Source organism: Cheilinus undulatus, linkage group 18 (genome assembly GCF_018320785.1).
Source record: "Cheilinus undulatus linkage group 18, ASM1832078v1, whole genome shotgun sequence".
NCBI lineage: Eukaryota > Metazoa > Chordata > Actinopteri > Labriformes > Labridae > Cheilinus > Cheilinus undulatus.
In genome coordinates, this window is record NC_054882.1 from 3,993,663 (window position 1) to 4,006,526 (window position 12,864).

Below are 12,864 nucleotides of genomic sequence, written 5' to 3' on the forward strand. Positions count from 1 at the left end.
GTTTATAGTATGCAATAGCAGTGGTTCTCAAGTCTAAAAAGCATGGCAGGCTAATTTTGGATTAATTTGATTGGTTCTTTAGATAGCTTAAATCATTTTGATGCTTTTTTTTACATTTTTGCCATTTCTTTTTACCACTTTTGACCCATTTTTGCCACTTTTTAAAAAAAATGTTTTATCTATTTTGGCAAACTTTTTTTTTCTCTTTACTCCTTAATCCCTTCAACCCTTTTTACCACCTTATTGCAACTTAAACCCTTTTTGCCACTTTTCTGCACTTGTGATCTATTTTGCCACCTTTTTGCCAATTCTCAGCCACTTTTTTCTTTGTTCACTTTTTTGCCCAATTCAGCCCTTCTTTGTCACTTTCAACCAATTTTACCACCTTTTTGACACTTTCAAGAAGTTTTTGCCAATTTTTACCTGTTGTTTGGCCACTTTTTTTTTTTTTTTTTTCACCAATTTTCACCCATTTCTGACTTTGTTTTGCCACATCTCTATGACCCCCAGTTGGCTTGCCCCCAGAAAGCTCTACCCTTTTTTCTCCTCATAGGCCACCTTGACTGTAACATTATTTAAAAAGTCTACTTTGTATCGATTTAAATATAGTGTGCCATGGGATTCTGGCTTAACCTTAGGTGTGCCTTTGGCGACAAAAAGTTTGAAAACCACTGTGCTATGGCATAGTATACAAAGAGCAGTTCAGCAGTTCTATACTGTAGTTTATAACTTTACTGCTTGTAGTTTATTGGTATTTTAGATTGACTTGGGGGCTGCATGTGGCCCCAGGGCCCCTGCCTGCAACTCATCCAGACATTTGTCACTGCAAAGTTCAAAAGCCAGCATCTGTGATGGTGTGCGGGTGTATTGGTGCCCATGGCATGGGTCACTAGCACATCCGTGAATGCAGCATTAAGACTGAGAGGTCCATAAAGGTTTTGGAGCAGCCTTCATCCATATCTCATTTTTTCAGGGACATTCCTGATGGTTGCAGCAACACAACGCCAAGCCACAATCTGCACGAGTCACAACAGCATGGCTTCACAGTGAAAGAGGGCGGGGCCTAGACTGGCCTGTATGCAGTCCAAACCTGTTGTCAACTGGAGCATTATGAAGGACAAAATAGAACAGCAACTCAGCACTGGTGAGCAACTGCAGATGTCCTCAGTGACCAGACATTTAGAGAGCGTTGTTAGAAGAAAAGGCGGGGAAAGAGTGGTAGAAATTTAATCACATTGGGGTGCTGATAGCCTAGCACAAGGGTTTCAAACTCAAGGCCCGGGGGCCAAATTCAGCCCGTGGTACAGTAACACCCGGCCTGCAAGATCATATCAGATTCTTATTATAATGGACCCTAAAATATGAGGTCTGCAGATTTCCTTCAGTTTAACAATGTAAACTTAACCCTGATGATGTCAAATATCCTTAAGTCATAAAATGTGAAAAATATAAAGAGTAAAAATAATTAGATACAAAGAAATGTGGGAAATTCCTTTGTGTTTTCATTTCATATTTTCAATTTTGCATAGCATGATTATGACTTCTATATGTTATCTGGACTTTTATCTTATGTTTTGAGCTTTAAATATTTATTATTCTGACTTTCTGTCCCATGTTGTGACCTTTTACATTATTATTTGGACTTTTAGCTAATATTGAGCCTTTTACAATTTATAATTTTGATTTTTTATCTCATATTTTGACTTTATTAATAATTTTGACTTTTGTCTAATATTTTGGCTTAATCTATTTATAATTGACTTTATATCTCATATTTTGACCTTTGCAATTTATAATTTTGACTTTTTATCTCATTTTTACCTTTAAGGTTCACCGTTTTAAATTTCATGTTATATTTTTGCCTTTAACATTTATTATTTGGACTTTTAGCTAATATTGAGCCTTTTTCAATTTATTATTTTGTTTTTTTAATCTCATATTTTGACTTTGTCAATTTATTATTTTGACTTTTGTCTAATATTTTGGCTTTTTTTAATTTATAATTAACTTTTTAATCTCATATTTTGACCTTTGCAATGAATAATTTTGACTTTTTATCTCATATTTTGACCTTTTAGGTTCCCAGTTTAAAATTTCAAGTTATATTTTGGCCTTAAAACACCTTCTTGCCAATTTTCACCCACTTTGCATTTATTTGGCCACTTTTCTGGCCATTTTTTGAATCACTTCTAACCCAATTTACCACCATTTTAAAACATTTAACCAGTTTTGGCCACTTTCAACCCATTTTTGCCACCTTTTTGACACTTTCAACATGTTTTTGCCACTTTTAATCTATTTTTAGGCACCTTAGGCCAATTTTTACCCATTTTTGACTTTGTCTTGCCACTTTTTTTCCAATTTTGCCATGTTTTTTCCATCAGATTTTACCAATTTTTGCCCACTTTTGCCCCCCTCAGTTGTCTGGGCCTCAGAAACCTCTCCCCTTTATCCCCCCTTATGGGCCACCTTGACTGTTAAATTATTTAAAAAGTCTATTTTGTATTGATATGAATGTGGTGTGCCTTGAGATTTTGGCTTGACCTTAGGTGTGCCTTGGGCGATAAAAGTTTGAAAACCACTGATCTAGTGTATTTGATAGCAGAAGGTAATATCTGAGCGTTTGTCTGAAGGGACATCTGAGTGACCCACCCACCCCAGTCACCTCCAAGACAACTTCAAGGAGGGAATGCAATCTTGCTTTCAGCCTTACTAACAAGTACATGAAGTCACATAGGGAGTCACATTTCCCCTTTTGTTCACTCATCTTAAAAAACCAACAGCAGTGTGAAAAACAACCATAAATGGACAGCTGTTACTCCCGCCACACCCACAAGGATTCACCCACCATGTCATGATCATGACCATGAAACACATGAAGTCATCTCCGTCTGGGGAAAAGAAAAACTACCAGTTGTCTTCTGTCTGCAGCCTGAATGACGACGTTCACCTGCCAGACCAAGCGGAGGGCATACCAACGCTTTCATGGGCAGACTTCAAAAGAAAACAGCAGCTTCTGGAGCAGGCGGCAATCTGAGGGCAGGCAGACGTGTGTCACGGAGGGTTATCGAGCTGTTTGGCCTCGAAATAATTTCCTCTGCTTCTTCAAACTTCAGTGTGTGGTGGTGGCTTATCTTCAGGAAGTAGACACCCGTCATTTAACCCCCATGCTTCCCCTGAGACGAGTTTTCAAACGGGGATACTTGAAGCTTGTGTACACTCTGGCTGGAGTGTGCCTGCTGTGCTGTGGGCCTTAAATGATTCATCACAGCCTTTAAATGCTGAGTCTTATAACAGCTGACACTTCACTTTTACAGCTGGAGCATCATTCAAAATTTATAAGGAGAAATGATCAACAAGCTCCCAGGAAGAAATTAAGTTTCTCCACTTTTAGTGTAATTATCCCGGCTGAAAGCACCAGGAGAGAAAGAACCCATTACAGGCTAACAATAGACGGTTTTATCTTTATTTATTCAGGGAAGGTTCACTGCCTGTGTGCTCTTTTACAGAAACACCCTCATTCAAAGGTCACACTCAGCCACAGCAGCCTCAGAAGACTTCAACCAGAGAAAGGAAGGTTCAGACGAATGCTCTGTATCAGAGAATGAAGGGAATCTCACTTCAACAAGGTTAAGCTGCTGATTCCTCTAAGGGACGGCTTTACTTTTGCTTTCTTCTTGCTTTTCAAATGAACAGGTGGTGTTCAGGGCTCACTTTGAGCTGTTTCTCCCTCCCGATCAGAATCAGGGTTATTTAAGGCAGGGGTGTCAAACTCTAAGCTGGGGGGCCAAATCCGGTCCGTGGAACAGTTATATCCGGCCCGCAAGATAATCTCATATTTATAGTCTACCTGGCCCACCAGTATGAGGTCTGCAGATTTACCCCAGTATAAAAATGTAAACTTAACCTTGATTATTTAAAATTTTCTTGTTGAGCTATAAAATTCTGAAAAAGTAAGAAAAAATAAATAAAAAGTCAAGAATGTGAGGAAAGAAATTAGTTTGTGTTAATTTCATTTTTTCAGTTTTGCATCTGAAGATCATGACTCACACTTCTGATTTAGATTTTTAATTTCAAACTTTGACCTTTTTAACTCATAATTTGGACTTTATGTGTCATATTTTTATTTTTTAAACACAATTTTAAATTTTAAGTCATATTCTTACGTTTTCCACTCATGATTTTATATTTTGTATCATATTTTGACATTTCTGAACCCTGACTTTGGCTTTATAACCCCATATTTTGACTTTTAAACTCATTATTTCATTTTTTCCTCATATTTTGACATTTTGAATTCATAATTTTTACTTTTTATATAATATTTTTACATTTTAGACACAATTTTAATTGTAAGTCATATTTTTAAACCTTTTAAGTCATTATTTAAAATTTCGTGTCATATTTTGACATTATCAACCCCTAACTTTGGCTTTTTAATCCCACATTTTGACTCTTAATAATTTTTACGTTTTACAACATATTTTGACATTTTAGCTCATATTTTGACATGTTCAACCTGTAACTTTGGCTTTTTAATCCAATATTTTGACTTATAAACTCATGATTTTAATTTTTCCTCATATTTTGACATTTTAAATTCATAATTTTTTACTTATTACATCAAATTTTGACATTTTAGACCCACAATTTTGACATTTTAATTTTTTTTTTTTTTTTTACTTTTTAAGAAATTATTTAGAATTTTAGCTCTTATTTTGAAATTTTCAACCCCTAACTATGGCTTTTTAATCCCATATTTTGCCTTTTAACTCATGATTTTAATTTTTCTCATATTTTGACATTTCAGATTCATATTTTTTTAACTTATATCATATTTTGACATTTTAGACCCACAATTTTAAATTTGTCATATTTTTTAAAACTTTGTAAGTAATTATTTTAATTTTAGCTCATAATTTGACATTTTTGAACATATATATGTTCCTCTTCTTTCTTCCTGCATCTCCCTCTTCTTTTATACTTTCATCTTCTGCTTTTTTGAGTAGAGTCTGCAGCCTTGCAGACTGTGCAAACCATTCCCCAACACCCCGGTGGCTGCGCTTCCTTACCTGTGAACAAGTTTGACTATTGTGCATGTTTTGGATGGAGGTGTAGTTTTGGCAAACAGCTGGTCAACATGAGTCTGGTTCAGCTCCAGGTTTCTGCCTGCTAAAGGGAAGTCTGTCCTCGCCACTGTAACTTTGCTAAAAGTTGCTGAGTGCTGATCTCAGGGTGAATTCATGCTGTGGCTCCATAAATAATAAATCAAAGAGTACGGTCCAGACCTGCCATCTTTGTAAAGTGTCTTTAGATCTTCCTCTGAACACCACAGGGACATTTTTCATGTTTTATGTCACATTGATGCCGTAACATCAGCCTTTTGCCCGGGTTAAGTTACTTCCATTTCTACAGCCAGGACATGGTTGCACCTGCAAACTCTCCTGAGCAAGTCATGGCTTGCTGGAGTGAAATGCATCATAGTTTTTTTTTGCCAGAGCAGGAGTTGGACCTCATACTGGAAATACAGGTGATTAGACTAACAGTCACAGGATTAATCTGCACTGTTTCTGATGTAGGTTGGAGTTTTAATGAGGTCAAATATTCCTGAAGTCCCACACATCCTCAGCTTGGTGTCTTTGGCTCCAGCATTGAGCCAAATCCAGCCCTCCCCCTGCTGCTGCTGCTGCTGCCTTATTTCTAAAAGAGAAAGCTCTTCCTTTAGATGGAGCCCTGACATTCTTTATCCTGTGCCTACAGTGTGCTCTCTTTGGTCCCAGATGGTGTTTTGGCTCAAGTTGTTCCACCGCAAACCCAAACACATGTACAACTCAATAGGATTATCATGGTTGTTCGGCAGTATCCCATACATGGTTCAGCTTTAACAGGAAGGATGGCTGTGTAAGAATTCCCCTCCCAACATGACTGGAATACCTTGGGAAAATGCCAGAGAGCAGACCGCACCGGCTCTTCACATGACCTGCGTGCTTCAGAAAACAGGCCTCCACATCACAGTGCGGGTTCTGGGATTCTGCTGAATAGTATTTTGTTGACGTCAAGGAGCCGGACCGAGGCTGAACTCCTCCAGTCTGCTCAGATTAAATGCTGCAGGCTGGAGTGTGCCAGCAGAATAATTATACACATTTCACTGCTTAATTAGAATGGGTTAATTGATGCGTTTAATAAGCTATCATTTGCAGCGTGGTGGGGGAGAGCTTCTTTTGTCACTCGGCCAATTACAGCTCCTGTTGCTCAGCTCTGTTGCTTCGACCTATCTTAATCTTTAAGGCTGCACACTGGCTGCATTCAAAGGAGAAAAACCCCAGAAATAAGAGCAAATGACATGCAAAAAGAGAGGATAAATGCCTGTTTAACCACGATTACAGTGTGTGCAGGCGTGTAGTATCCAGGGGCGTAGCTAGGGATTTTTACACCGGCGAGACAAGCAACATATGTTGAGTCTTTTTTATAAATATCTCTGCATTTTAATGTATTTTTGAAACATAATTTCCTCATTTGTGAGCAACATTTTTACTATGGTTACATTAAATTTACTTGCAGCGCCCAGTATTGTATTTTACTCTGTTTTGTGTGGGTTTCACTCTGTTGACTGATTTATTTAGGGCAGTGTTACTCAACCCTGCTCAACCAAAGAGCCAAATTGTTTGCATTTTCAAAAGCCACAATCTAAGTGGTGAAAAGTGGCATTTAGGAAATATGGTCAAATAGCAGCAAACACTGGGAGAAAAAGTGGTATTAAAGGTCAGAACAGGGCAAAAATGGGATGGGTAGGAAATGACCAAAAAATGAGTTAACGGTGGCAAAAGTGGCAAAAATGTGGCAAAAAAATTGGTGAAAAGTGACTTAAATGGGCATAAATCTGAAAAAAGGGGTGGAAAAATGGGTAAATGTGGCAAACACTGAGATGAAAATGGCAAAAAAGGGCAGAAAGTGGCAAAAATGGGTGGGAAGTGACCAAAAAATGAGTCAACGGTGGCATGAATTATCCCAAAGTGGCAAAAAATGAGTGAAAAAAGACTGAAATAGGCAAAACTCGGAATAAAGGTGGAAATAATGGGCAAGAAGTGGCATGTAAATGCAAAAGGCAGCCTAAATAGGCAAGAAATTGTAAAAAAGGCAAAAATGGACAAAAAATTGCCAAAAGCAGGATAGAAGTGTCAAAAATATGGGCTAAAAGTGGCAATCACTGAGATAAAAATGGCAAAAAAGGACAGAAAGTGGCAAAAATGGGTGGGAAGAGACCAAAAGATGAGTCAACTGTGGCAAAAAATGTCCCAAAGTGGCAAAAAAATGAGTGTAAAGTGACTTGAATGGGCAAAAAGCATCAAAGAGTGGCAAAATGGGAAATAAGTGGCATTTAACTGCACAGGGCAGCTTGAATGGGCATTGAGGATAACTGCTTTAGTCACCTTTGACTGCTACCATGGCGGTAGCTCTTGTTTACACCAGCTTAAGACCCATTTATATTCCCTTTACGGACAAAAAATGTATACGTCCTTTTCAAACGATGTTACCGTCACTGCTCACATACTTCCATGCGTCCTTTACGTTGGCATGGATGTTAACCAATACATCCACCGGGGGGGGGGCAGCCCAGAGTCAAAAGTTTATGACAACAACAAACTCAAAAACAAACATGGCGACTGTGGAGGAGTATTGATATGTATCTCTTGCATAAAAGACAAAAACAGAGGCAGCGTTTCTAACCAACTCGCACAACTTTTCCTCAAAAAGTTCCGCCATTGCTTTTTCTTCTTCGTGTCTGACTAGAGCTACGCATCTGGTAGTGACAGCAACACTGCTCCCACGGTTTCCGGTGGCACTGCTCCGTTTGTATCCGTAAGCTTTATGGAAACGTGCAGAAATACGGACGAAATGAACGCGGAGCACGAACAGAAGGCTCTGTCTGTATCCGGATTCATATTTAAAGATGGGGTATTATACTTTTCTGATTTTTAAAACATAAATATAAAGTCACAATGTTGGGTGTCCATACTCCACGTATGCAAATTAAAAGAGGCAGCAGCGAAAACGAAGTGTTTCAGACGGAGTATAATAATAATATAATAAGGGTTTTTAGGACGCCAGTGTGAGAAACATGAGGAGTTTTTTGAGCTGTAAACCATGTGAAGCTACTACGTGGGTATCAGAGAGATGGTGTAAAGCCTTGAAAAAAGGCAAAATACCCCCACTTTAACGTTGACCATAAATGGGCCTTTAGAGTACAACTAAACCCCACCCATAATGTTCCAAACTTGTGCCGAAACAGGTCAGCAGAAGATTTAAAACATCTCTCCTGTCTTGAAAAGTTTCCATTGTGCCTCTTTGCTCTTTATTTAGTCAATAAATGCATTCCAGCTCTGATAAGATTGCCGCTATAGCTACATCCAAGCTTACTCCGGTGGCAGCCATTGCTAACAGGCCACAGTACAACCAAACCCTGCCGAGCGCTACTGCCTTTGTTCTTTTCAAATGACGCTGTGGGCTGTTTTAAGTTTGGCACAAATGTTGTCGACTGGAGCTTTGCAAGATAGATTTGCTGGATGACAGTCTGACATATCTATCAGCTTTTGCAAGGTAAGAAAACCACGCAGCAGATAAACGGTATTTGTCTTATCTCCATAAATTATTAGAAAATCCTGATAAATCATTTGGTGAACTCGTATATTGGTAAATATTTTTTCATGAGTCGATTACATCCTTGGCTGAACACCGGAATGTTAGCATTTTACACTAGCATCATGCTAAAGCACCACTGCACAGCAGGTTGCATGACTTTTCCAACTAATTCTGCAAATCTGTTTAAGCTAATTAAATCATTTATATAGCCATTTGAAGACACAATAATGAAATGGTGTTATTAATTAGCCAACCATTTCCTCTTTTAGGCCACAGTTTTGTGAATTGTGTAATTTAAATGTAAATGTAATTAGTCATTTTGTTTTTCAAATGGCTGTAGGTTAATTAGCTAATGGGAAAGTGTGTAATTATCCCCCTGGCTCACTCCAGCCTGCATTACTAACGAGCTGCAGTCAGCTACTTTTGGTTTGGGCCTATCATTGGCTTTTATCACCGCCGGTCTGCTGCTGCTGCTGCTGCTGCTCTGAACAGAAGTCTGCTTCCTCCTGCTCCCAGTAAACCGCCTGCTCCCGCTCCGTGACATCACTTTCCCAAACATTTCACCCTTGGAAGTTTGTCCATATATGGAAGAGCGCTCCACTTTCTCCTGACTGTCAGGGCTACCCCATGTTGGCATCTTTCCTCTCTGCTGTGTGTTTGAATATGTGTGAGTGTGACACAGAGAGAGAGAGAGAGAGAGAGAGAGAGAGGGAGAGAGGGAGTTTACCTTACATGGCAGACAGACCTGGCCTTCAGTTCACATGTTTACAGGAGCTGCGTCATGACTCACCTTTCTTTTCTGAATGACTGGAAGTCTCAAGTGTAGAGCAAACACTGCTCACTGAGTAGTTCAGAGGACTTAAGAGCACAATAATGGCCTTTTTATAGAGAAATAAACAGCAGGAGATGGAGCCGACTTATCTTTTATTCAAAATGACCATAAAATACCAAACTAAAAATCCTGGTTGAGTAAAAAGCTCCATTTCAGAGCTGTATTCAGTTTTTCTTTGCACATTCTGATACTTGAAACAGCATTCTGATGCTTCAGCTGGAGGAGTTGGAGCCTAGGTTATCAATATTTTTGATACTTTTGTTGCTTTTCTAAAACAACAGGTTTGAAATTATGACCATCTTTTTTTTCTTAATGATTGATAGTTCTGAAAAGCACCAGAAGTACACCTGAGTCAGAGACAGGTTTGTATGAGAGGGACGAGGAGACGATTAACGAAAAGGGTGAGAGAACATTTTCTGAGTTGCAGAAATATGTTGGCAACTTTTGGAAAAATGGGTACATCCAAACAAGAACGAGGGAATCCTTTGTCTCTGGCCAGTTTAATCCACTTGTCCAAATGTTTCCAATGTTTTCATTCATACTTTCTAACAAAGAAGAGAGAAAGATCATTGCTGCACAAAGTTGCACAAATATGTTGGCAACATTTGGAAAAGTAGGCCAAACTTACAAGGAGCCAGGGTTTCACTAGTTCTTTGTCAGTTACATTCACTTTTCCTAACATTGCAAACATATTTTGTCTTATTTTTAACCAAAAGGGAGAGCAATAACTATCTTAGTTGCACAAATATGTTGGTAACTTTTTGAAAAATGAGAGGATATCACCAGGAACAAGAAAATCCTTGCTTCTCGCCAGTTTGACCCGATTTTCCAAATGTTGCAAGCATCTTCATTTTTACTTTCTAACAACAAAAAAAAAAAGAGAAAAAACATTGCTGCACAAAGTTGCACAAATATGTTGGCAACATTTGGAAAAGTAGGCCAAACTAACAAGGAGCCAGGGTTTGACTAGTTCCTTGTCAGTTACATCAACTTTTCCTAAAATTGCAAACATATTTTGTCATATTTCTAACCCAAAGGGAGAGCAATAACTATCTTAGTTGCACAAATATGTTGGTAACTTTTGGAAAAATGGGAGGATATCACCAGGAACAAGGCAATCCTTTCTTTTCGCTAGTCTGACCTGACTTTCCAAATGTTGTAAGCATCTTTTTTTTTTTTTTTTTTTTTTTTTTAAATTTTTAACAAAAAAAAGGAAAGAGATGACTGTCTTAGTTGCACAAATATGTGGCAACTTTTGGAAAAAATGGGTACATCCAAACCAAAACAAGGGAATCCTTTGTCTCTGGCCAGTTTAATCCACTTTTCCAAATGTTTCTGATGTTTTCATTCATACTTTCTAACAAAAAGAGAGAGAAAGAACATTGCTGCACAAAGTTGCACAAATATGTTGGCAACGTTTGGGAAAGTAGGTCAAACTAACATGGAGCCAGGGTTTCACTAGTTCCTTGTCGGCTCGTTTAACTTTTCCTAACATTGCAAACATATTTTGTCTTATTTTTAACCAAAAGGGAGAGCAATAACTATCTTAGTTGCACAAATATGTTGGCAACATTTGGGAAAGTAGGTCAAACTAACATGGAGCCAGGGTTTCACTAGTTCCTTGTGGATTACATCAACTTTTCCTGACACGGCAAACATATTTTGTCATATTTTTGACCAAAAGGGAGATGGAGATGACTATCTTAGTTGCACAAATATGTTGGCAACTTTTGAAAAAGATGGCTGGATATGACCAAGAGTAAGAGAATTCCTTGCTTCTTGCCAGTTTGACCTGACTTTCCCAATATTGCCAGCATCTTCATTTTTGCTTTTAACAAAAAAAGGGAAAGAGATGACTATCTTAGTTACACAAATATGTTGGCAACTTTTGGAAAAATGGGTACATCCAAACAAGAACGAGGGAATCCTTTGTCTCTTGCCAGTTTAATCCACTTTTCCAAATGTTTCCAATGTTTTCATTCATACTTTCTAACAAAAAGAGAGAAAAGGATCATTGCTGCACAAAGTTTCACAAACATGTTGACAACGTTTGGAAAGTAGGTCAAACTAACATGGAGCCAGGGTTTCACTAGTTCCTTGTCAGGTCCTTTAACTTTTCCTAACACGGCAAACATATTTTGTCATATTTTCAACCAAAATGGAGAGCAATAACTATCTTAGTTGCAAAAATATGTTGGCAACATTTGGGAAAGTAGGTCAAACTAACATGGAGCCAGAGTTTCACTAGTTCCTTGTGGATTACATCAACTTTTCCTGACACGGCAAACATATTTTGTCATATTTTTAACCAAAAGGGAGATGGAGATGACCATCTTGGTTGCACAAATATGTTGGCAACTTTTGGAAAAATGGGAGGATGTCACTAGGAACAAGGAAATCCCATGCTTCTCGCCAGTTTGACACAATTTTCCAAATGTTGCCAGCATCTTCATTTTTACTTTTAACAAAAAGGGAAAAAGATGACTGTTTGAGTTGCACAACTATGTTGGCAACTTTTGAAAAAAAATGGATGGATATGACCAAGAGTAAGGGAATCCCTTGCTTCTCTCCAGTTTAACCTGATTTTCCAAATGTTCCGAACGTGTTCATTCATACTTTCTAACAAAAATAGAGAGAAAGAACATTGCTGCACAAAGTTGAACAAATATGTTGGCAACATTTGGTTGGTTTTAGTTTATATTTGCAAATCTAATTTTGGAGCCTCAGACCAGACCCCCCCCCCAAGATCTTTGGCACCCTCAGGTTGGGAGCCAATGCCCTAGGCCATGCTTACTCACCACATTTACCCCTTACATCACCCTAAAGGTGTTACTGTTTTTTCAACAGATTATTTTCCCGCCCTTGGTAGTATGCAAGGACATCCAGAGCACAACCAGAGTTGTGTCAATCTTCCTTCCTGCCCAATAGTGCCCTCAGGTGGCTTACTTGCATTACCTACCTTACTTTTGCCTCAATATTTGGCCTAAACATACTTAAAATCAATGCACAACACTTTATATATTTATATAAACACAGGTGAATTATTAATGTGTTGATGTCTCCTATAACTTTGTCAATAAACAAAGAAAACACAGGTAAATAAATAAACACATTAGATAAACAGTATAGCTAATAATAGGGGATTTTTTTCCACTTTATGTCTAAATAACGTGTTGAATTGTAAAAACAAGTCTGTTTCTGCAGTATATTGTTAACCACTTTGTTTGACACCTACCCTGCCCACTGCCAGGATTTTAGGTATTAAATTTACTTCAGAAAATAAAAATGTGTCAGTGAAGGTCTGTGGTGCACTTGTTACTCATAAAGAGACACAAGGCTTATTTTGAAGTCTGTTCTGAAGCTAGCTAAAAACTTTACACAGGAGCTTTAAT